The sequence below is a fragment of the Pseudorca crassidens genome, chromosome 1 (assembly GCF_039906515.1).
Source record: "Pseudorca crassidens isolate mPseCra1 chromosome 1, mPseCra1.hap1, whole genome shotgun sequence".
In the NCBI taxonomy this organism is placed as follows: Eukaryota; Metazoa; Chordata; class Mammalia; order Artiodactyla; family Delphinidae; genus Pseudorca; species Pseudorca crassidens.
The window spans coordinates 40,418,878-40,442,327 of record NC_090296.1 but is presented as its reverse complement, the minus strand read 5'-3'; the positions used below and the strand labels follow the sequence as shown (position 1 = coordinate 40,442,327).

At 43.8% G+C, this 23,450-nt stretch overlaps 1 long non-coding RNA gene across 1 annotated transcript in view; it reads right to left on the bottom strand.

Annotated features, from left to right (window-relative positions):
* LOC137222609 (uncharacterized) overlaps positions 1-23,450 on the bottom strand; it is a 77,191-nt gene that overhangs the window by 30,890 nt on the left and 22,851 nt on the right. The window contains exons 3-4 of the long non-coding RNA XR_010942513.1: positions 10,774-10,960; positions 9,927-10,104 (exon numbers count right to left, since the gene is read on the bottom strand). This is a non-coding gene — a long non-coding RNA (uncharacterized lncRNA). The remainder of the gene's footprint in view (positions 1-9,926; positions 10,105-10,773; positions 10,961-23,450) is intronic.

The following is a 23,450-nucleotide window of genomic DNA, read 5'->3' as shown; positions in this document are numbered from 1 at the left end:
ATTATTCAACATAGTTTTAGCCACAGCAATCAGAGAAGAAAAAGAAATAAAAGGAATCCAAATTGGAAAAGAAGAAGTAAAACTGTCACTGTTTGCAGATGACATGATACCATACATAGAAAATCCTAAAGATGCCACCAGAAAACTACTAGAGCTAATCAATGAATTTGGTAAAGTGGCAGGATACAAAATTAATGCACAGAAATCTCTTGCATTCCTATACACTAATGATGAAAAATCTGAAAGAGAAATTAAGGAAACATTCCCATTTACCATTGCAACAAGAAGAATAAAAAACCTAGAAATACATCTACTTAAGGAAGCAAAAGACCTGTGCTCCACAAACTATACAACACTGATGAAAGAAATCAAAGATGACACAAACAGATGGAAAGATATAAGATGTTCTTGGATTGAAGAATCAACATTGTGAAAATCACTATACTACCCAAAGCAATCCACAGATTCAATGCAATCTCTATCAAATTACCAATGGCATTTTTCACAGAACTAGAACAAAAAATTTTACAATTTGTATGGAAACACAAAAGACCCTGAATAGCCAAAGCAATCATGAGAAAGAAAAATGGAGCTGGAGGAATCAGGCTCCCTGGCTTCAGGCTATACTACAAAGCTACAGTAGTGAAGATAGTATGGTACTGGCAGAAAAACAGAAATATAGATCAGTGGAACAGGATAGAAAGCCCAGAGATGAACCCACACACCTATGGTCACCTTATCTTTGACAAAGGAGGCAAGAATATACAATGGAGAAAAGAAAACCTCTTCAATAAGTGGTGCTGGGAAAACAAGACAGCTACGTGTAAAAGAATGAAATTAGAACACTTTCTAACACCATACACAAAAATAAACTAAAAATGGATCAAAGACCTAAATGTAAGGCCAGACACTATAATACTCTTAGAGGAAAACATAGGTAGAACACTCTATGACATAAATCACAGCAAGAACTTTTTTGACCCACCTCCTAGAGTAATGGAAATAAAATAAACAAATGGGACCTAACGAAACTTAAAAGCTTTTGCACAGCAAAGGAAACCATAAACAAGACGAAAAGACAACCCTCAGAATGGGAGAAAATATTTGCAAACGAAGCAACTGACAAAGGATTAATCTCCAAAAAATACAAGCAGCTCATACAGCTCAATGTCAAAAAAACAAACAACCCAATCCAAAAATGGGCAGAATACCTAAACAGACATTTCTCTGAAGAAGACATAGATATTGCCAACAAACGCATGAAAAGATGCTCAACATCACTAATCATTAGAGGAATGCAAATCAAAACTACAGTGAGGTATCACCTCACACTAGGCAGAATGTTCATCATCAAGAATCTACAAACAATAAATGTTGGAGAGGGTATGGAGAAAAGGGAACCCTCTTGCACTGTTGGTGGGAATGTAAATTGATACAGCCACTGTGGAGAACAGTATGGAGGTTCCTTAAACAAGTAAAAATAGAACTACCTTATGACCCAGCAATCCCACTACTGGGCATATACCCTGAGAAAACCATAATTCAAAAAGATACATGTACCACAATTTTCACTGCAGCACTATTTACAATAGCCAGGACATGAAAACAACCTAAATGTCCATTGACAGATGAATGGATAAAGAAGATGTGGCACATATATACAATGGAATTCTTACGCAGCCATAAAAAGGAACGAAATTGAGTTATTTGTAGTGAGGTGGATAGACCTAGAGTCTGTCATACAGAGTGAAGTCAGAAAGAGAAAAACAAATACTGTATGCTAACTCACATATATGGAATTTTAAAAAATGGTACTGATGAACCTAGTGGCAGGGCAGGAATAAAGACGCAGACATACAGAACGGACTTGAGGACACAGGGTGGGGGATGGGGAAGCTGGGACGAAGTGAGAGAGTAGCATTGACATTTACACACTACCAAATGTAAAATAGCTAGCTAGTGGGAAGCTGCTGAATAACACAGGGAGATCAGCTTGATACTTTGTGATGACCTAGGGGGGTGGGATAGTGAGGGTGTGAGGGAGGCTCAAGAGGGAGGACATATGGAGATATATGTATACATATAGCTGATTCACTTTGTTTATTGTACAGCAGAAACTAACACAGCATTGTAAAGCAATTATACTCCAATAAATATATATATTTTTTAAAGTGTAGTATTGGCACAAAAACAGACACACAGGTCAATGGACCATAATAGAGAGTGCATATATGGTCAGTTAATTTACTATAAAGGAGTCAAGAACATACAATGGAAAAAGGTCTCTCTTCAATAAATGGTGTTGGGAACCTGAACAGCCACATGCAAAAGAATGAAACTGGATCCCTATCTTCACCATACACAAAAATCTATTCAAAATGGATTAAAGACTTCAACATAAAACCTGAAACCACAGAACTCCTAGAAGGAGACGAAGGGAGCAAGCTCCTTTACATAAGTATTGGCAATAATTTCTTTTTATTTGACAACCAAAAACAAAGGCAATACAAGTGAAAACAAACAAGTGGGACTACATCAAACTAAAAGTTCTGAATAGCAAAGGAAATCATCAACAAAATGAAAAGGCAACCGACAGAATGGGAGAAGACATTTGCAAATCATATATCTGATAAGAAGTTAATATCCAAAATATAAAAACTCATACAACTCCATAGCACACGAAAAATGTCTAACTGAAAAATGGGCAGAGGATCTGAATAGACTTTTTCCCAAAGAATACATACAAATGGCCAACAAGTACATTAAAAAGTTGCTCAATAGCCTTAATCAGGGAAATGCAAATCAAAACCACAGTGAGATACACCTCACACCCCTTACAATGGCTATTATCAAAAAGACAAGAGAATGTTGGCAAGGATGTGGAGAAAAGACAGTCTCTTCAATAAGTGGTGCAGCTACATGTAAAAGAAGGAAATTAGAACATTCTCTAACACCATATACAAATATAAACTCAAAATATACTAAAGACCTAAATATAAGACCGGATACTGTAAAACTCCTAGAGCAAAACATAGGCAGAACACTCTTTTGACATGAATCGCAGCAATATCTTTTTGGATCGGTCTCCTAGAGTAATGGAATTAAAAACAAAAATTAAATTAAACTTAGAAGCTTTTGCACAGCAAAGGAAACCATAAACCAAATAAAAAGACAACCTACAGAATGGCAGAAAATATTTGCAAATGATGCTACTGACAGTGGATTAATTTCCAAAATATACAGCTCATACTGTTTAATATCAAAAAAACCCAAACAACCCAATCAAAAAATGGGCAGAAGACCTAAATAGTCATTTCTCCAAAGAAGACATATAGATGGCCAATAGACACATGAAAAGATGCTCAATATGGCTAATTATTTGAGAAATGCAAATCAAAACTACAATGAGGTATCACCTCACACCATTCAGAATGGCCATCATTTAAAAGTCTACAAATAACAAATGCTAGAGAGGGTGTGGAGAAAAGGGAACACTCCTACACTATTGGTAGGAATGTAAATTGGTGCAGCCACTATGGAGAAATGTATGGAGGTTCCTTAAAATATTAATAAGAGTTACCATATGATCCAGCAATCCCACTCCTGGGTATATATATCTGGACAAAACTATAATTCAAAAAGATATATGCACTCCTATGTTCATAGCAGTACTATTTACAATAGCCAAGATGTAGAAGCAACCTAAATGTCCATTGACAGATAAATGAATAAAGATGTGATGTGTGTGTATATATATATATATACACACACACACACATATACACACAATAGAATATTAATCAGCCATAAAAAAGAATGAAATAATGCTATTCAGCAACATTGATGGGCCTAGAGATTACCACATTGAGTGAAGTAAGTCAGAGAAAGACAAATATCATACGATATCACTTATATGTGGACTCTAAAAAAATTATACAAATGAACTTTACAAAACAGAAATACTCACAGACATAGAAAACAAACTTATGGTTAACAAAGGGGATAGCCCGGGGCAGGGCAGGAGATAAATTAGGTGTTTGGGATTAACATATACACAGTACAACAACAAGGACCTACTATATAGCACAGGGAACTATACTCAATATCTTATAACAGCCTATAGTGGAAAAGAATCTCAAAAAGAATATGTATATATATTCATTTATATATACATTATGTAAGTGAATCACTTTGCTGCACAGCCGAAACTAACACATTGTAAATTAACTATACTTCAATTAAAATGAGTGGTAAAAAAACACACAACACAGTAAGATATCACCTCACATCCATTAGAATGGCTATTATAAAAACAAGAGGAAACAAGTGTTGGCAAGGATGTGAAGAAAAGAGAACCTTTGTGCACTGTTGGTGGGAATGTAAATTGGTGCAGCCACTGTGGAAACATTATGGAGATTCCTTTAAAAAGTTAAAAACAGAACTACCCTGTGTGATCCTGCAATTCCACTTCTGGGTATTTATCCAAAAGAAACAAAGTTACTAACTTGAAAAATATATACATTCCATGTCAATTCATTGCAGCATTATTACAATAGCCAAGACATGAATTTAACCTAATAGTCCACTATTAGGTGGATGAATGGAGATGTGGCATACACATATGAGGAGGGAATATTATTCAGTCATAAAAAGAAGGAAATTCTGCAATATGAAACATGGATGGACCTAGAGGGTGTTATACAAAGTGAAATAAGTCAGAGAAAGACAAATACCGTATGATCTCAAATATATGTGTAATCTTAAAAAAAAAACAACTCACAGATACAGGGAACAGACGAGGGAGTGGCAGTGAAATGGGTGAAGAGAGTGAAAAGGTACAAACTTCCAGTTATAAGATAAATAAATTCTGAGGATGCAGCATGGTGACTATAGTAAACCATAGTGTATTGTATATTTAAAAGTTGCTAGGAGTAGGACTTCCCTGGTGGCACAGTGGTTGAGAGTCCGCCTGCCCATGCAGGGGACACAGGTTTGTGCCCTGGTCCGGGAAGATCCCACGTGCTGCGGAGCGGCTAGGCCCGTGAGCCATGGCTGCTGAGCCTGCGCATCTGGAGCCTGTGCTCCGCAGCGGGTGAGGCCACAACAGTGAGAGGCCCGCATACCGAAAAAAAAAAAAAAAGTTGCTAGGAGTAAATCATAAAAATTCTCATCATAAGAGAAAAATTGTAACTATGTGAGGTGACAGATCTTAACTTATTGTGGTGATCACTTTACAATACACACGTGTGTCAACTCTTTATGTTGTACACCTGAAACTAATACAATGTCATATGTCAATTATATCTCAATGATATATAGGAAAATGATCAATAGACAATAACCTTTTAAGTTACCAAATACTTCTCAAATTAAAAGTTTTCTTTAAGGGCTTCCCTGGTGGCGCAGTGGTTGAGAATCTGCCTGCTAATGCAGGGGACACTGGTTCGAGCCCTGGTCTGGGAGGATCCCACATGCCGTGGAGCAACTAGGCCAGTGAGCCACAGCTACTGAGCCAGCGCGTCTGGAGCCTGTGCTCCACAACAAGAGAGGCCGCGATAGTGAGAGGCCCGCGCACCGCGATGAAGAGTGGCCCCCGCTTGTCACAACTAGAGAAAGCCCTCGCACAGAAATGAAGATCCAACACAGCCAAAAATAAATTAATTAATTAAAAAAAAGTTTTCTTTAAAAGAAAAAAAGAAGGCTTTGGCAACTTATCCTGAGAGGTTAAGACATGCTGCTCTGTTCCTTCTGTTCGTCCTGTGTTACAGCACTGGGGCGAGCCCTGTGAGGACCACTAAGATTCTGGTCACCAATTCAGTGAGGCGGGGTGGGAAGGGTAAGTTCCCCACAACCAGCAAGTCCCTGACTCCAGCTGTGTCTTATAATTCAACTCAATTCAGACACCTACCTGGAGATAGTGGCAGATCCCTCAGGTTAAGTCCTACAACTCAGATTATCACCTGTGCTTCTGACCAACCACTTATAGATTATAGGACGTTCCCATAACCTCCTCCTGGGGTTCAATTAATTTGCTAGCGCAGCTTACAGAACTCAGAGAAACATCTACTTACTAGATTACCGGTTTATTACAAAAGAATGTAACTCAGGAACAGCCAGCTGGAAGAGGTACTAGGGCAAGGTATGGAGAAAGGGCACGGAGCTTCCATGCTTCTCAGAGCACACTACTCTGCCCAAATCTCTGGGTGTTCACCAACCTGGAAGCTCTCTGAACCCAGTCCTTTTGGGTTTTTATGGAGGCATTATTACATAAGCATGGTCGATTACATCATTGCCTTCGGTTATTGAACTTAATCTCCAGCCCCTCTCCTCTCAGTGCAGAGGGAGGGGTGCAGAGGGAGGGGTGGGACTGGAAGTTCCAGCCCTCTGATCACATGATGGCTCTACTGGCAACCAACCCCATCCTTAGGTGCTTTCCAAATTTGCTTCATTAATATAACAAGACATCTTTATCACTCTCATCATAGGAAATCCCAAGGGTCTTAGGAGCTCTGTGCCAGGAATAGGATCCAAGACCAAATGTATATTTCTTATTATAAATCACAATATCACAACCACATGTGCTTCTTGCAGACCGACACTGAGACAGAGCCACAGGCACAGCAGAATTTTCTGCTTGGTCTGTATCTTCTCAGAATGTTGGGGCCCTAATAAAGTTAATTCATGTATCAGGACCCCCCCAAATGGAAGCTGCCCCTGGGGGCCAGCCCACATCACAAATCTAAACCTAAGTCAGCCAGCACTTATGGGAAACACCTGTCAAGGAAACCTAACTACACCAATCAGAATCCTCCAACTCAGCTGTAGCTAGCTCACCTGAGCCTAGAAAAATAGGATCCAGTAGCCTTATAAGGAAGTCCCTGACCTCCTAGCCAACCATGCCTTGCTTCAGCGTTGCCTCTTCTAACACACTAAAGAACTCCCTCTTGCCCAAAATCCCTCAAGAGGAGCGCTTGGGGCACTGTCCTCCTCCAATCTATGGATGTTTCTCCCTTGAACAAAGCACATCAAACATGTTACTAGACTGTTTTCGTTTTATCATTTGACAGACCCCGAGTGTGATTCTAGGGACTGACTTTCTGAGGCTCAGAGCTGTCTCCTGGACTCCAAGGGGCTGCCAACAGTAACTGCTGAGTCTATACTATGGATCTTGAAGAATATGGACTTTGAGTCAGGAGACATGGATGTGAAACTTGACCCTGCATTCTCCCTGGGCCAGTTGTTAAACTCTCCCAAACCTCGCTCCCTTCATTGATTAAGCAGCAACAATACCCACTTTATATGACCGTGACAAGGATTTTTAAAAAGGACGACTTAAACTCTTACCTCTCCACACAAATTATAGTTACATTTAGCATAACGGAGGAATTAGGTTTAAAAGCAGAGACCTTTAGGGGCTTCCCTAGTGGCGCAGTGGTAAAGAATCCGCCTGCCAACGCAGGGGACACGGGTTTGATCCCTGGTCTGGGAAGATCCCACATGCCGCAGAGCAACTAAACCCATGCGCCACAACTACTGAACCTGCACTCTAGAGCCCTCAAGCCACAACTACTGAAGCCCGCGCGCCTAGAGCCCGTGCTCTGCAACAAGAGAAGCCACCGCAGTGAGAAGCCCTCGCACCGCAACAAAGAGTAGCCCCCGCTCGCCACAACTAGAGAAAAGCCCATGGGAAGCAACGAAGACCCAATGCAGCCAAAAATCAATCAGTCAATAAATTTATTTTTAAAAAAATGCAGAGACCTTTAGCTCAGTCAGCATTTCCCCATCTAAAGGCTCCATAAGCATCAGTCGAGGAGGAGGGAGGAGGGAGGGGGAGGGGGGAGGGGGAGGGAGAGGGGGGAGGGAAGGAGGAAGAATCATGTTCCAGCTCATCCTAGAGGAGGTGTGGAGTTCAGTCACTGCTCCTAAGCGCAGGGCCTAGTTCTCAGCTCCATCTGTCTTATTCCCCAGACACCTCCACTCTCGTTAGCTCTCCACTTGCCGAGGAAGGGATAAGTGAAGTGGAACTAAGGAGCTCTATTTTTTGTTTCCCACTGCAATCTGTCTCAGAGGCAGAATGTGAGAAGCCCAGAGTTTCTCCTCGCCCCTCTCTGCACCTCCCCAGCTGCACCCATAGGGATTTCATCCCAAATAGGAGCCAGGACCTTCCAAAAGCAGGAGAGAGACTTGGATTCTCTTTTGTATCTCTCTCATGTGAGGAACAGACACCAGGGTCAAGCAGGGGCACTTCCACACCAGTTCTTACTTCTGAGGAAAGGCCAAGACTGATCCAGCATGAGACATGGCGGCTTTCTATTCAGACAAGCTGGAGAGCTGGGCAGGACCAGACAGAGAATGGATCTTTGTGAAAGGCTAGGCAAAGCCGGTGCAAGGCCCTGCTCTTTACTCAGCTGACAGTCCCGTTTTAGGAATCAGGCCAGTCCTGCACTTCCTGGATGACCTGGAACCACACAGGGACTTCCACATGACTCCAGGGCCAGCCAGACAACTGCATGGCCCCACTAAGAAAGTCCAGAGGCATGGGGTTGATTGGACCAGGTCTCAGGAGGGATATTAAGGCATGTTGGAAACAGTGTGTCTGGAATCTCATGTCCTTGACTGCTCATGAATGCGTGGTTTGGGTAGCTTTCTGGTTTGACTTACAGGAAGGTCTGATGGGGATAGAGCAGGAATGTTGTAACAGCTCTGGATCACCTTGGAAAAATATCGCTCATTTGCAGCCTGACACTGCAATTCCAGGAAGCTGCTGTTGGTGAATCAGCAGCCTCCTCTTTTCCTGTGGTTTCAGGAAGCTCATCCAGGGCCTCACCCATCTCCTCTCCAGGAAGAGAAACACCCACCAGGCACACACGGGCTTTTCTGGAAGGGACTGAAAGGGGGTCTCCATGGCAGCTCCCCATTCCTAAAACTGGAAGAATAGGGATGACATGAGGAACCTCACAGTTCCAGACCCTACCTGAGTCTTTTTTTTTTTTTTTTTTGCGGTACGCAGGCCTCTCACTGTTGTGGCCTCTCCCGTTGCGGAGCACAGGCTCCGGACGCGCAGGCTCAGTGGCCATGGCTCACGGGCCCAGCCGCTCCGCGGCATGTGGGATCTTCCCGGACCGGGGCACGAACCTGCGTCCCCTGCATCGGCAGGCGGACTCTCAACCACTGCGCCACCAGGGAAGCCCCTACCTGAGTGTTTTGAAAACATTCTCAGGCTTTTGCTGTAGAAAATCTATCCCAGGTTTCTGATTCTCTCTTCTAGAGTTCATCACAACACAGAAGCTACGTAGAAGTCTCTGCATTCTGAGTGGCATGGTGTGCTTTTGCCTCAATGTGTTATCAGTCTCTTAACTACAGAGCCAGCCAGGGTCTGCGAAGCTCCCAGAAGCCTGTTGGTTGGACCTCTGTGGGTCACTAAGCAGCTGGACAGGGCTTAGGAAAAGGGGGGGGCGCACAGCTCCCACTGTCATCACCCTGGGCCCTCTCGTGCCTCTACCCCAAGTGGAGGGTTCCTGCTCTCTGCCTTTGCCTTGGCCAATCTCTGGCCTCCTCCTGAGGTTACTGCTAGCCCTGGCACAGCTTTGGGCCACTGGACATAACATTTGTGCCTTATTTTTCCCACAGCCCTGTGGAGCTCGGCAAACAGTGAACAGATTTGGAGAGGGGGGTCGCTCCTGGGTTTTCACACCCACACGAGAGCTAATTCTTTTTTCCTGCGTGTATATCTGGCTCTCCTCCATGCTATTACATTCAAACACAGGTTGAGACCTCAGTGACCCACATTCAGATCCAAGGATTAAGAAAGCAAGTCCATGTTCCCTGATGATTCAGAAGAACTTGAAAGATGAGCTGAGGCAACGCGGCTGTGGAGTTTATTTAATCCCTCCACCCATCTCCTTGCCATGTATGCACCTCCTTACCTTTCTCTGAGAGTCAGCAGCCTTGATCCGCCAGGGCTCATGTGAGCGCACCACGGAAGCCAGAGAGAGGTGACTGAGTTGTCCGCAACCACCTTCCAAGACTCTTCATTCTCATGGCCTTTGGGACATGAGCCCTCGGGCTTCAGGGGAGGCAGGTAGCTGTGCAGCTTGTAGCTACCTGAACAAGGAAGAAGCCGTGAGGCATGTTGGGAGAGCAGCCAGCTCAGGGCTTTTTAGCTCCAGCTCTAGGAAATCTAATAATCTAAGTGGAGGCTTAGGTTACCTCACCTGTGGGCCAGGTTCCCTCAGCAGTCAGGGGAGGGATTTAAAGGATACTGTGAAAACTTCTAGATAAGCCTGAAGTCAGGATGGACGAGGAAGAGAAAAACAAACCTCCCAAAACCATTCCGTGGACCTCATTTCTTGCCCTAATGAACCATGTCACTCCTACTCCTTTCCTTCTTCCTACTTTCCTTTACTCAGCTTCCATTCTTTCTTTCCCTGCTGCTTTTTGGTCATATATAGGCTGGTCCAGTGGTTCTCATCAGCTACACCCGGACACTTGTTAGAAATGCAAATTCTCAGACCCCACCACAGGCCTACTGAATTAGAAACCCTGGGGGAAGGGCTGGCAATCTGTGTTTTAACCAGCCCTCCAGGGGATTCTAAGCACTCTAATTTGAGAACCCTGCTCTAGTCTCTTCTTCCCCATTTGTGGTGGTCCTGGGAACCAGGGGCACAGTCCTGCCCAGAACCTGTAGTAGGAAGCAGAAAGAAGATCAAGAAGGAAACCTGGAAATAATCAGAACCTGGGTTCTGATTGGGTGGCCCTGGCCAGGTCACTCACCTCTTGGACTTTTAGGTTCCTCTTCAGAAGTGTAGACAGGAAGAAGTTAGTCTCTGAGGTTGGGTTGTTCTCACGTCTGTAAGTCCTGATCTGGCCAATGCCTGCTTCATTATTCTTCTCTTTCCTGCTGACTCCCTGCCTAGCCCTCATGGCAATCCTGAGTTTTGTCTTGTCCTTGGTCAATTAACTGTGAGAGAGACAGAGAAATCCAATCTAGAAATGAAGTAGAAACACATGTAGGAGAGGTCATAGCTTCCAACAGAAATGGGCCCATGCTTTGACTGTGTGCTCCCAGAAGGGAGGGAGCTGGAGGGGTCCCCCTGTTGGGAGCTCAGGTGGGAAAGAGCAAGCGGGCTATGCTGTCAGGGGTCCATGTAGCCAATTAAAGCAACAAGCTTTTAATCACTCACTGTGATGGCATAAATGAAAGTTCTACAACTGGAGAAAGTACACATCTTCCTGTTCCATTTTCCCTCATGGAACTGAACACCGGCCCAAGGTCGGGTGGACCAGCATAGATGTGGGGGTCATCTCTCTGTTGAGGGAGCCCCTGAGAAAAAGGCAGTTTTATGGATCCTAATGTTGGGTGGGGGGAGGAGAAGGGCTAGGTGTGGAAAAGAAGTGAGTCAGAGGAGGGGAAGAGTCTTCACAGTTTCCTCCTCCTCCCCACCGTAAGGAGGCCTCAGGAGAGACAGCACCTGAAGAGGACCTCTGCCCAAGGCCTCAGTCATAGAAACCTAGGAATGAAGGCGCTTCTGAGCTAGGAATGTAAATATGCGAAGCGCATGACCAGCGAGTGGGGCCTGGGTCCTTAACTGCACCTCTCGGGCTATGCACCAAAGCACGGGAAGCTGCCTGCAGGCCTGCAGGCAAAGCCTTTGTAATTGCTGATGGTCAGGCCTGAGAAATCACACAAATCATCCACAGGTTTTTAACCAGGAGCCAGACTCCTCACCTCCTCCCAGGGAGACATTAAGCGGCCTCTGCTCCCACCTGCCTCTTCTGAGTCAACTCCTCCAGTTTTCAAGCAAGGATCAGGGCACATGGCTCTGCACAGAAATGCCATGACTTTCTCCAGGTGGAAATCACTTTTCACCCACCTTTCTAGGCTTGAACCTCTTGGTTTCTGTCATTTTAAATCACAAGTATCTCTGGGAAATAATTGAGAGAACTAAGTTCAAACTGTAATGAAAAGTTCACATTATTGACACAGATAAGACTCTAAGATGAATCCCAAAGTCACTAGAACTTCTGAAAGATGTCTAGGTGTGGGAAAAAGATATTTCAAAGGAAAGAAATCATAAAGATCAGAGCAGAAATAAATAGAAACAAAGAAAACAGTAGCAAAGCTGGTTCTTTGAGAAGATAAACAAAATTGATAAACACTTAGCCAGACTCATCAAGAAAAAAAGGGAGAGGACACAAATCAATAAAATTAGAAATGAAAAAGGAGAAATAACAACTGACACCACAGAAATACAAAGGATTATAAGAGGCTACTACAAACAACTCTATGCCAATAAAATGGACAACCATGAAGAAACGGACAAACTCTTGGAAAGGTACAATTTTCCAAGACTGAACCAGGAAGAATTAGAAAATAGAAACAGACCTATCACAAGTAATGAAATTGAAACTGTAATTAAAAATCTTCCAACAAACAAAAGTCCAGGACCACGTGGCTTCACAGGCGAATTCTATCAAACATTTAGAGAATAGGTAAGAGCAGTCCTCAAACTCTTCCAAAAACTTGCAGAGGGAGGTACACTCCCAAATTCATTCTATGAAGCCACCATCACCCTGATACCAAAACCAGAAAAAGTTACCACAAAAAAAGAAAATTATAGACCTATATCACTGATGAACACAGATGCAAAAATCCTGAACAAAATACTAGCAAACAGAATCCAACAACATATTAAAAGGAACATACACCACGATCAAGTGGGATTTATCCCAGGATGCAAGGATTCTTCAATATATGCAAATCAATGTGATATACCATATTAACAAATGAAGGAATAAAAACCATATGATCATCTCAATAGATGCAGAAAAAGCTTTTGACAAAATTCAACACCCATTTATGATAAAAACTCTCCAGAAAATGGGCACAGAGGGAAATTACCTCAACATAATAAAGGCCATACATGACAAACCCACAGCCAACATCATTCTCAATGGTGAAAAACTGAAAGCATTTCCACTCAGATCAGGAACAAGACAAGGATGTCCACTCTCACCACTCTTATTCAACATAGTTTTGGAAGTCCTAGCCACAGCAATCAGAGAAGAAAAAGAAATAAAAGGAATACAAATTGGAAAAGAAGTAAAACTGTCACTGCCAATGACATGATACTATACATAGAAAATTCTAAAAATGCCATCAGAAAACTAGTAGAACTAATCAATGAATTTGGTAAGGTTGCAGGATACAAAATTAATGCACAGAAATCTCTGGCATTCCTATACACCAACAACAAAAAATCAGAAAGAGAAATTAAGGAAACACTCCCACTTACTATTGCAACAAAAAGAATAAAATACCTAGGAACAAACCTGCCTAAGGAGGTGAAAGACTTCCACTCAGAAAACTATAAAACAAACACTGATGAAAGAAATCAAAGATGACATAAACAGATGGAGAAATATACCATGTTCTTGGATTGGAAGAATCAATATTGTGAAAATGACTATACTACTCAAAGCAATCTACAGATTCAGTGCAATCCCTATCAAACTATCAATGGCATTCTTCATAGAATTAGAAAAAAATTTTTTACAATTTGTATGGAAGCACAAAAGACCCTGAACAGCCAAAGCAATCTTGAGAAAGAAAAACAGAGTTGGAGGAATCAGGCTCCCCGACTTCAAACTATACTACAAAGCTACAGTAATCAAGACAGTATGGTACTGGCACAGAAACAGAAATATAGATCAATCGTACAGGATTGAATACCCAGAGATAAACTCATGCACATATGGGCACCTAATTTACAACAAAGGAGGCAAAAACATACAATGGAGAAAAGACAGCCTCTTCAATAAGTGGTGCTGGGAAAACTGGACAGCTATATGTAAAAAAATGAAATTAGAACACTACCTAACACCATACACAAAAATAAATCTCAAATGAATTAAAGACTGAAATGTAAGACCAGACACTATAAAACTTTTAGAGGAAAACATAGGAAAAACACTCTGACATAAACCGCAGCAAAATCTTTTTTGACCCACCTCCTACAGAAATGGAAATAAAAGCAAAAATAAACAAATGGGACTTAATTAAACTTAAAAGCTTTTGCACAGCAAAGGAAACCATAAACAAGACAAAAAGACAACCCTAAGAATGAGAGAAAATATTTGCAAATGAAACAACAGACAAAGGATTAATCTCCAAAATATACAAACAGCTCATGGAGCTCAATATCTAAAACACAAACAACCCAATTAAAAAATGGAGAGAAGACCTAAACAGACATTTCACCAAGGAAGACATACAGATGGCCAAGAAGCACATGAAAAGGTGCTCAACATCACTAATTACTAGAGAAATGCAAATAAAAACTACAATGAGAGGGCTTCCCTGGTGGCACAGTGGTTGAGAGTCCGCCTGCCGATGCAGGGGACACAGGTTCATGTCCCGGTCCGGGAGGATCCCACATGCTGCGGAACAGCTAGGCCCATGAGCCATGGCCGCTGGGTCTGCGCATCCGGAGCCTGTGCTCCACAACGGGAGAGGCCACAACAGTGGGAGGCCCGCATACCACACAAAAAAAAAACTACAATGAGATATCATCTCACACCAGTCAGAATGGCCATCATCAAAAAATCTAGAAACAATAAATGCTGGAGAGGGTGTGGAGAAAAGGGAACACTCTTGCACTGTTGGTGGGAATGTAAATTGATACAGCCACTATGGAGAACAGGATGGAGGTTCCTTAAAAAACTACAAATAGAACTACCATACGACACAGCAATCCCACTACTGGGCATATACCCGGAGCAAACAATAATTCAAAAAGAGTCATGTACCAAAATGTTCATTGCAGCTCTATTTACAATAGCCAGGACATGGAAGCAACCTAAGTGTCCATCAACAGATGAATGGATAAAGAAGATGTGGCACATATATACAATGGAATATTACTCAGCCATAAAAAGAAACAAAATTGAGTTATTTGTAGTGAGGTGGATGGACCTAGAGTCTGTCATACAGAGTGAATTAAGTCAGAAAGAGAAAAACAAATACCATATGCTAACACATATATATGGAATCTAAGAAAAAAAAAAAAGGTCATGAAGTACCTAGGGGTAAGACGGGAGTAAAGACACAAACCTACACAAACCAAATAAAGACACAAACCTACACAAACCTAAAGAGCATGGACTTGAGGATATGGGGAGGGGGAAGGGTAAGCTGGGACAAAGTGAGAGAGTGGCATGGACATATATACACTACCAAATGTAAAATAGATAGCTAGTGGGAAGCAGCCGCATAGCACAGGGAGAGCAGCTAGGTGGTTTGTGACCACCTAGAGGGGTGGGATAGGGAGGGTGGGAGGGAGGGAGACGCAAGAGGGAAGAGATATGGGAACATATGTATATGTATAACTGATTCACTTTGTTATAAAGCAGAATCTAACACACCATTGTAAAGCAATTATACTCCAATAAAGATGTTAAAACAAACAAACAAACAAAAAGATATAAGGATACCAAAATCTGTACTGGTTAGAGTTCTACAGGGAAATAGAACCAGTAGGATATATATATATATAGATATAGACACAAAAACACACATATATACATACATGGGGACATATACACTATTTTGCATGGAAGCTACATGGAACAACAAAATTATATTATTTAATCCCATTTTAAAATGCTGAAAATATGACTTCAGTTTGTCTTCAGATTAAAATAAAATCTCCAACAATGTAAAAATAAATTTAAAAAAATAAAATGATATACACATTGAAAAAAAAATGGTACTGATGAACATAGTGGCAGGACAGGAATAAAGACGTAGACATAGAGAATGGACTTGAGGACACGGGGGTTGGAGGGAAGCTGGGGCAAAGTGAGAGTAGCATGGACATATATACACTACCAAATGTAAAATAGATAGCTAGTGGGAAGCAGCAGCATAGAACAGGGAGATCAGCTCGTGCTTTTCGATGACCTAGAGGGGTGGGATAGTGAGGGTGGGAGGGAGGCTCAAGAAGGAGGGAATATGGGGATGTATTTATGCATATGGCTGATTCACTTTGTTGTACAACACAAACTAATACAGTATTGTGAAGCAGTTATACTCCAATAAAGAGGTATTAAAAAAAAAGTTTCAGAACAGGCCCTACTGATGCTAAAGCTAACATGGAATCACTCACTTGTCCCAGCCTATACTATTTTCTATTACAGTTTATACTGACATGTCCTATCTTCCCTATTGGACTGTGAGATTCCTGAGGGCAAAGACTATGCCTTACGTGCCTTTATATCACCCAAAATACATTGCTCTCAAATACATCCTGTGTGGATTAGTGGTCGGGATACAGAACTTCAAACAACAACAAAATCAGTTCTTCTCCTGTGGTCTGGAAATATCTAAACCTTATATTTACTTTTATATACAATTATGTCCTATCTTCCCAAGTGGGTTGTACATATTTTCATGTTTGAGGCTTCCCAGTGCCTGGGCCATAATTAGCTCTCAACAAGTAAATACTTAACTATTAGATGTTTCAGAACAGTCTTCACCAAGAGGTGAAAAGTAGAACTGGAAATTTAATCCTCTCAAACCCCATGAAGATCCATCCTCCAGGGTGTGAGATTCCAGGCATGATCAGACAGGATCACCCCTTCCTGGAATCCCTCAGAGGGCAGCCATAAGCATATGGGGGATATTTCTGGGAACAGTGAGTTAACAGCCTCCCTTTGCTTCAGCTTGCCCCAATACTCAGACTTAACTGGTGGAGATTTATGGGTTTGTGTACAATGTACTTGATGTTTCTTTTCTATTAGTTGTTCATCACAGACACCATTGGAAACTACCGGGTGCAATCATCCCTAGCTCTTGACCATGATAATCAAGGTGGTCCTGAAAAGGAGTCAACAAGCCAGAGAGCTAGTCTCCTGCTTTCTAATGGATGATTTATACCATTTAGGTCAAGAAGGAGGCACTATCCACTCTAGGCAGGCATAGCCCAGCCCACCATCCCAATACATTCTACTCTACTCTTCCATTCATCCATCCCCACTGTCCCTCCTGCTTCATTGAAGTCACGTGAGCAGGTCCCAGACTTACAGCCCAGTTAGACTGAGCTTTGCCTGTCTTCCTCTGATGATTTCTGTCTTGTGGCCAACAGCCAGACTCTGGGTTTGTTCTCCCCATCAGCCATGCAGAGGAATGGCCACCAGAGAAATTCCAGTTCCGCATTCCTCTAAGGATCAGTGGTTCTGACTACTTCGCAATATTACCTGGGGGAGAGTTTCCAGAATATGGCTCCCTGGCACTTACCCCCAAAGATTCCAATTTAGTCAGTCCAGGTGATGTTCAATCAGCTGTATTTTAATGATTCTGATGCATGAGCAAATTTGGGAACCACTGGACAAATTCTAAGCTCTTTGAGATCAAGAAAGATGTGAATCTACCCTTCTGTATGCCCGCGGTGACTAGCACAGCACCTGGCACAGAGCGACCACTTATATGCATTGAATCAATGAATGCTGAAAACATGGTGGTGGCTTGGAAGTAGAGTCAACCTAGCATCTTACCTAAAGGCTAGGCAAGAGCCAGTGGGATGCAGAAGGCCAAACCAGTCAGAGTGGGGCTAGGGATAGGAATAAAGCAACAGGGCAGTGGTGGGCGTAATCGGAAGAAAATGGGTAATTTGAGCCCCACGTGGGAGAACATGGCCCCTGCTCTGGAATATGCTACAATCTTTAAAGATGCTGCTGCCTCTATTCTGGGACTTAGAGGAGTTCTGCCTCCCCTCCCATTTAAGAAAGCAAATCCGATGGATGACTTCCCTGGTTAAAACCCTCCAAAGCAAAATGAAACTACCGAAAAACCCTGCAAAGGCCTGTATTGTCAGGATAAATTCTACACTCTTTTCTCTGACTCAGAGTCCTTTCCTAGCTCCTCTCTCGCTCATCACGCGGTACTGGCTCCCACCTCTTTACATATACAGCCACCCTTACAAGTCTCAAGTCGTACACTCTGCCTTTTCTCTCTGCGTGCGATGCTCATTCCTGGTCCCGAGACCATCGGGACCGGGTTTTTTGTTTGTTTGTTTTTTTAATTTATTTTTTTAACATCTTTATTGGAGTATATTGCTTTACAGTGGTGTGTTAGTTTCTGCTGTATAACAAAGTGAATCAGCTATACATATACATATATCCCCATATCTCCTCCCTCTTGCGTCTCCCTCCCACCCTCCCTATCCCACCCCTCTAGGTGGTCCCAAAGCACTGAGCTGATCTAGGGAGATCAGCTACGTGGCTGTTTCCCACTAGCTATCTACTTTCCATGGCATGGACTTATATATACTCTCATATCACAGTTTTAAACATCACCTTCTCTTCCCCCAGGAGACTGCCGGTTCCCTGAGGGTCCAGGTTAGCCTGCTGTGTCCAAAACCTAGCCAGCAGTTGTGCTAATATTTCAAAGAAAGGAAATTGAGAAGGGAAACCGACAGCCGACACTCAGGATTGGCGTTTGCTTGTGTTGCTGTAAAACTGGATTCTGCAGACACAAACCAGCTCATTGATTTGGATCTAGAGAGCAACTGGGAGATGGGAGTTGTGTTGAGGAGAAAAGCAAGTGCAGGTGGGAGGATCAAAAAATAAAAAATACAACCAGAGAGAAGGGAGAGTGCGCAGTCCGACGCTGAGTTCAAAGGCCGTGGGAGACCACGTCCTGTGGGCACACTTGGCCAACGCAGACTGCCGAGAGGCTCCACGCTGAGAACCCCAGCGGCGGCACAGGCGGGACGCGGGGCTGCAGGTGGGCGGGGCGCGGGGCGGGGCTGCGCGCGGACAGGGTCAGGGGCAGCGCGCGGGCGCCGCTAGGCCTGCGCTGGAGGCAGCTGATTCGCCTGCTTGACGCTCTGATGCCTTGATTTGGTCTGACAAGTGGAGGCTGCTGTGAGAAGCGGCCTGGATTTTTGACATTCAGCGAGCTAGAAATAACCAGCTGGGCTCCTGGCGCTGTGGTCACAAATGTCTTGCCCTTCCGAAACGACGGGCTGACTGAAGGGACTTTTCCGCAGTGCAGATCTGTTCTCTGTGTGTCAGCCTGGGTTCTAGTCCGGATTCAGCTCCCAGCTCGGTTTAGTGGAGTCACTTGAATTGGCTGCCGCTCAGCCTTCCCTCTGTTGTTGATAGCTGACCCCCTTCCGCCTCTGTTGAAAATGGTTCTGAGTGGCTGCCTTGTCCCTCCTAATCCCGTGGTCTGAACTTGATATTCGCCGCTTCTAGAAGCCCAGCGCTCCACATATCCACTCTGGGAGGGACTAGAAGATGATCCCGATTGCAAAGGTGCTGATGGACGTTTTGTGAACCCTGAGAGAGTGTTGAAATCTAGGAGCTCTCGCCCTAGAAAAAATTTACACACCCATCAAACATTGCTTACAACTGCAGGGAGTTACTGGCGTAAATCACAGACCCCTGGTTTAACAGTCTAGTCCAACTCCTCCTCTTGCCGGTGAGGAGACTGGCCTGAAACAAGCCCTCAGGGTTTCCCCCCACCTGCCCATCCTCCTGCACCACGAGCACCCTCCTTTCCTTCTTCAACCATCCTCCCCACTGACCCTCCACACTTGGGCGCTCTCAAGAGGGAAGCTGTCCCATAAATATTTATAAAATGCGTGGGATGTCCTGAAGCAGAGAAAGTGAAAAATAACACCCCCAGGTCTGCAGAACTTCGCCTGATGCTTCTCTCCCAGCTTCCACTCATCCTTCGCGTGAGCCTGGGGAGGGGGTGCAGCTAGAGGGAGCTGAAGCTGCTGCAGCAAAGAAGTCCCCACCCCCTTCAGAGTCAGCGCCATCAACACACACTATCACATAAAACTTCCCGCTCCAGCAGCATCCAGCCGCTGCCTGGTAGTGACCAACAAGAACCAAAGCAGCTTTGCACGGTGGCTTGCCTGCCCAGAAGTATCTGGTGCAAGTGGGCTTCTTGTACAATGGGGAACTCCTGGGAGTGCCCTTTTGAATGTACTGCAAGAAACAGCTCTAGCGATGGATGATTCAGGAGGCTATAACTGGCCTTCACTCCTACCGCATAGTCTTGATAAAATAACATAGCCCAGCAGGGGGTAGGAAGGCAGTAAATAAAAACCTAAGCTCTTGCTACTCAAAGTGTGCATGGCACCAGTGGCATCGACGTCACCAGGAGCTTGGTAGAAATGCAGGCTCTGTCCCAGACCCACTAGGAGATCTGCGTTTTAAAGAGATTTTGAGATGATTTGCATATGGGTTAAAGTTTGAGAGACCCCACCCAAAGTCGGCTGATAGCGGTCATTATTAGAGTCCCAGTCATCCGCTGCTCCTACCTGGGAAAACCACAACAGGTGGATGAAATTCCTCCAAGCTCTGCTTGCAGGAGATGATGGCCACGCTTACAAGGAGAACCAGTACCCACCTCTACCCCCTCCCTCAACCAGAGACCTCACCCACCTGTTGGCAGAATCACCCACCTTGTTACTGCTATTCTATGATTTTATCTTCTGGGGAAACAGAGAAGTCTTCTATCTGGAGATGAAAATGACAAGAGACTACCTCCTAAATAAAATCCAATTTGGCTTTAGCTTTGGCAGTAGCTCTAACCCCATTGCTGCTGGAACCAGTTCCAAGGTCTAACTACCAAATACTTCAGGGGAAATGGGAGGAGGGTAAGTCTGCAATTGCCCATTTGTACCATCTAACACTATTTTCATTTGCCTTTGGAAAGAAAGGTGCAGAAACTATGGGCGGTGAGGACACAGACCGGTGGCTTCCAGAGCGGGCCCGACAGGGGAAAATGGAAGAGAAGTGCAGAAAATTGCTCAGGGGAAGACAGGCTTCAGTGACACCTGCTGAAACAGAAACCTGATCTCACAGGACATCCTTCCCTGCCTGTTCTCTACACATATTAGGGGGCTTATGCAGTAAAAAAAAAAAAAAAGAGAGAGAGATGTTTGGCCAGCTTATAGAAAATGTAATGTGGGCACTTTGCTGTCCTGGCTTTTAAAGCTGTCAAAAGCAAACCAACTTCAAGGTGTCAGCCGCTCTGTTTGCAGCCTTAGAAAGACATCCTTGTTCTTTTATTGTCCTGCCTTTGCTCAGAGCAGCAAACTCTCCCTGGGGAAATGGCTTACCTTAAAAGAGATGCTATTATAGCTGAAGATGTTTTAGCTTCACTTCCAATCTCTGATTCCTTGTGGAAAGTAATGGCTGCTGTGGTATGCCCTGTGCCTTTTATTCTTACATTTTTGCTTAGGTAAACAGGAGCTAAGTGGACACAGCTGCTTAAAATTCGGGACTTAAATGTTTCCATGGAGAATGATTCAGACAACAGGAGAGGTAACCAACAGTAAGCAAAAGTGCACAGTCCTAGTTATAAAATTTAGGGGAGGGGAGGAGGCTGATTCAGCTGGTGGAACAAAGTGCCTATTGGGATCCTGGGTTAGTGAGAGAATCAGAGAGGAACTGCTTTACATCCCAACATCCAAGTGAAAAGAAAAACAAAACTTCACCTCATCACATCGATGTTGGGCAGTTTATTATAGATGCTACAAAGGGATTTATTTTTCCCAAAACAGTTGATGGGAGGCATCTCAAATCACAGCTCGAACAGACTCTTAGCTCCAGGCAGCCTCGTAACTGTGGACCCAGCTTTTCACAGCTCAGTTCTCCCTGCCAATCCAATTTTGTTTTTCTTGAAACCTCAAACTTACCTTCTCCAGGAAGACTTCCTGAATGATCTCAGCTCACAGGGATCTCATCCCTGATGTAGAGGACATTCACTGCTCGGGAGCAGAGCCTACCCCCTTGTTTCTGTGTGACCTTGGAATTACACTCTGTTCTTGTCTATGTACACTGATCTGTCAGTAGTAGCCTTCAATGTTCTTCATCTCCTATTGTCTCCCAAGCTCTTACTATACCCAGTCTGTGCTTGACTAACATCAGTTGGGTGTACGGAGACGGTAACCTCTAAGTGGCAGGTCCTTGGCCCATCGGTCTGGTAAGCCTCACCCAGGGCCTCATCGGCAGACTGAGGAAGGGTTAGGACTATTGACTCAGGGACATTCTTGGCTGTGTATGAATGCTTTGTTTTTAAAACAAGGGGTTTTGCCTCCAGTGCATTGAAGAGACATAACCCCCACTGTCAGCATATTTCTAAGTATCTGCTTGTGTTGGATCCCACTGTCGGGCCAGAGTCCCTACACACAGATTCCCTCACTCTGCCCTGTTGCCCCCATCCCCAGAGATGGGGCAGCTGGTGGAATGTGTTCACACCAGGTCTACCATCCAGGAAAGTGAGCAGGGTAGTTTGAGATTTCCACTCTTCTCGAATTCCCCGTGTTCTTGAACAGCCAAAACTAATGAAAAGAATGGATTTGTTTTACTCACAGGTGTTAACACTCCTCCAAAAGTATTTGTTTGGCTAGCTGGGGTGTTGGTGGCCATTGACCAATAAGGTCTGCAGGTGTGGATCAGAGCAGAGCTCTGGATTTCTATAGGAATGTCACTGTCTTCTACTTCACATCACCTTCATCCTAATGAGATCACTGTACTGTGTGTCTGCTACGTTCAAGGCATTGTGTAGGCATTAGAGATACAGTGGTGAATAGACACTGCTTATAATCTAGTGGGAGAGACTGGAATCGATCCAATAAGTAAACAAGTAAGTATGTAATTATCGACTGTGATAAAGGCCCTAAAGGGAAAGAATAGGATACTCTGCGAGAACATACAAGCACTTTCATCTGATCTAACGGGGGTGGGGAGGGGAGGATTCAGGGAGGGCTTCTCAGAGGAAGTGACATTTGAGCGGAACACCGAAAGAAAAATAGAAATTAAAAAGTAAAGAGGGGTAAGGAAGTGCTTGAGATTAGAGCCTGAGCATTGGAGACACTGAAATAAAGTCCTTGTGTCTGGATCAAAGGGAATGAAGAAAGCAGGGATCAGGAGAGGTAGACAGGGACTGGGACAGGTGGGGATGTGTAAAGAGTATTGAGGAGTCTGGCTTTTATTTTAGAACAATGGAAACCCATTTTAAGCAGCGATGAGAATATTAAATTTGTGTTTCCAGAAGATTGGTCTGGTGAGACAATGGTGAGCAAAAACGTCGTCACTCACATCTCTTCCAACTCTCCCATGAAGAGTCTAATGAATTGCCCAAGTCCCGCTTCTTAGCCTCTGAGCCCAAGTGTGTGATGCCCCCCCAGGCCCACTGAAAAGCCTAGAGGGCTTGTTGAAAGGTGTGGGAGTCCTCCTAAAACTCACTACTAAGGCATTCAAATATGGGCTGCTTTATTTCCATGAACCTTTTGCCTCCACTCCCAAGGAGTAAATCCTTAAAATTAGAACCCTTGGGTTCCCATGCCCAGGCAGGCTCACTTCTGTTGGATCACAGTAATCATGGCTTTGACTGTGAATTCCCAATCCCAAATTAAATGATTAGCCCA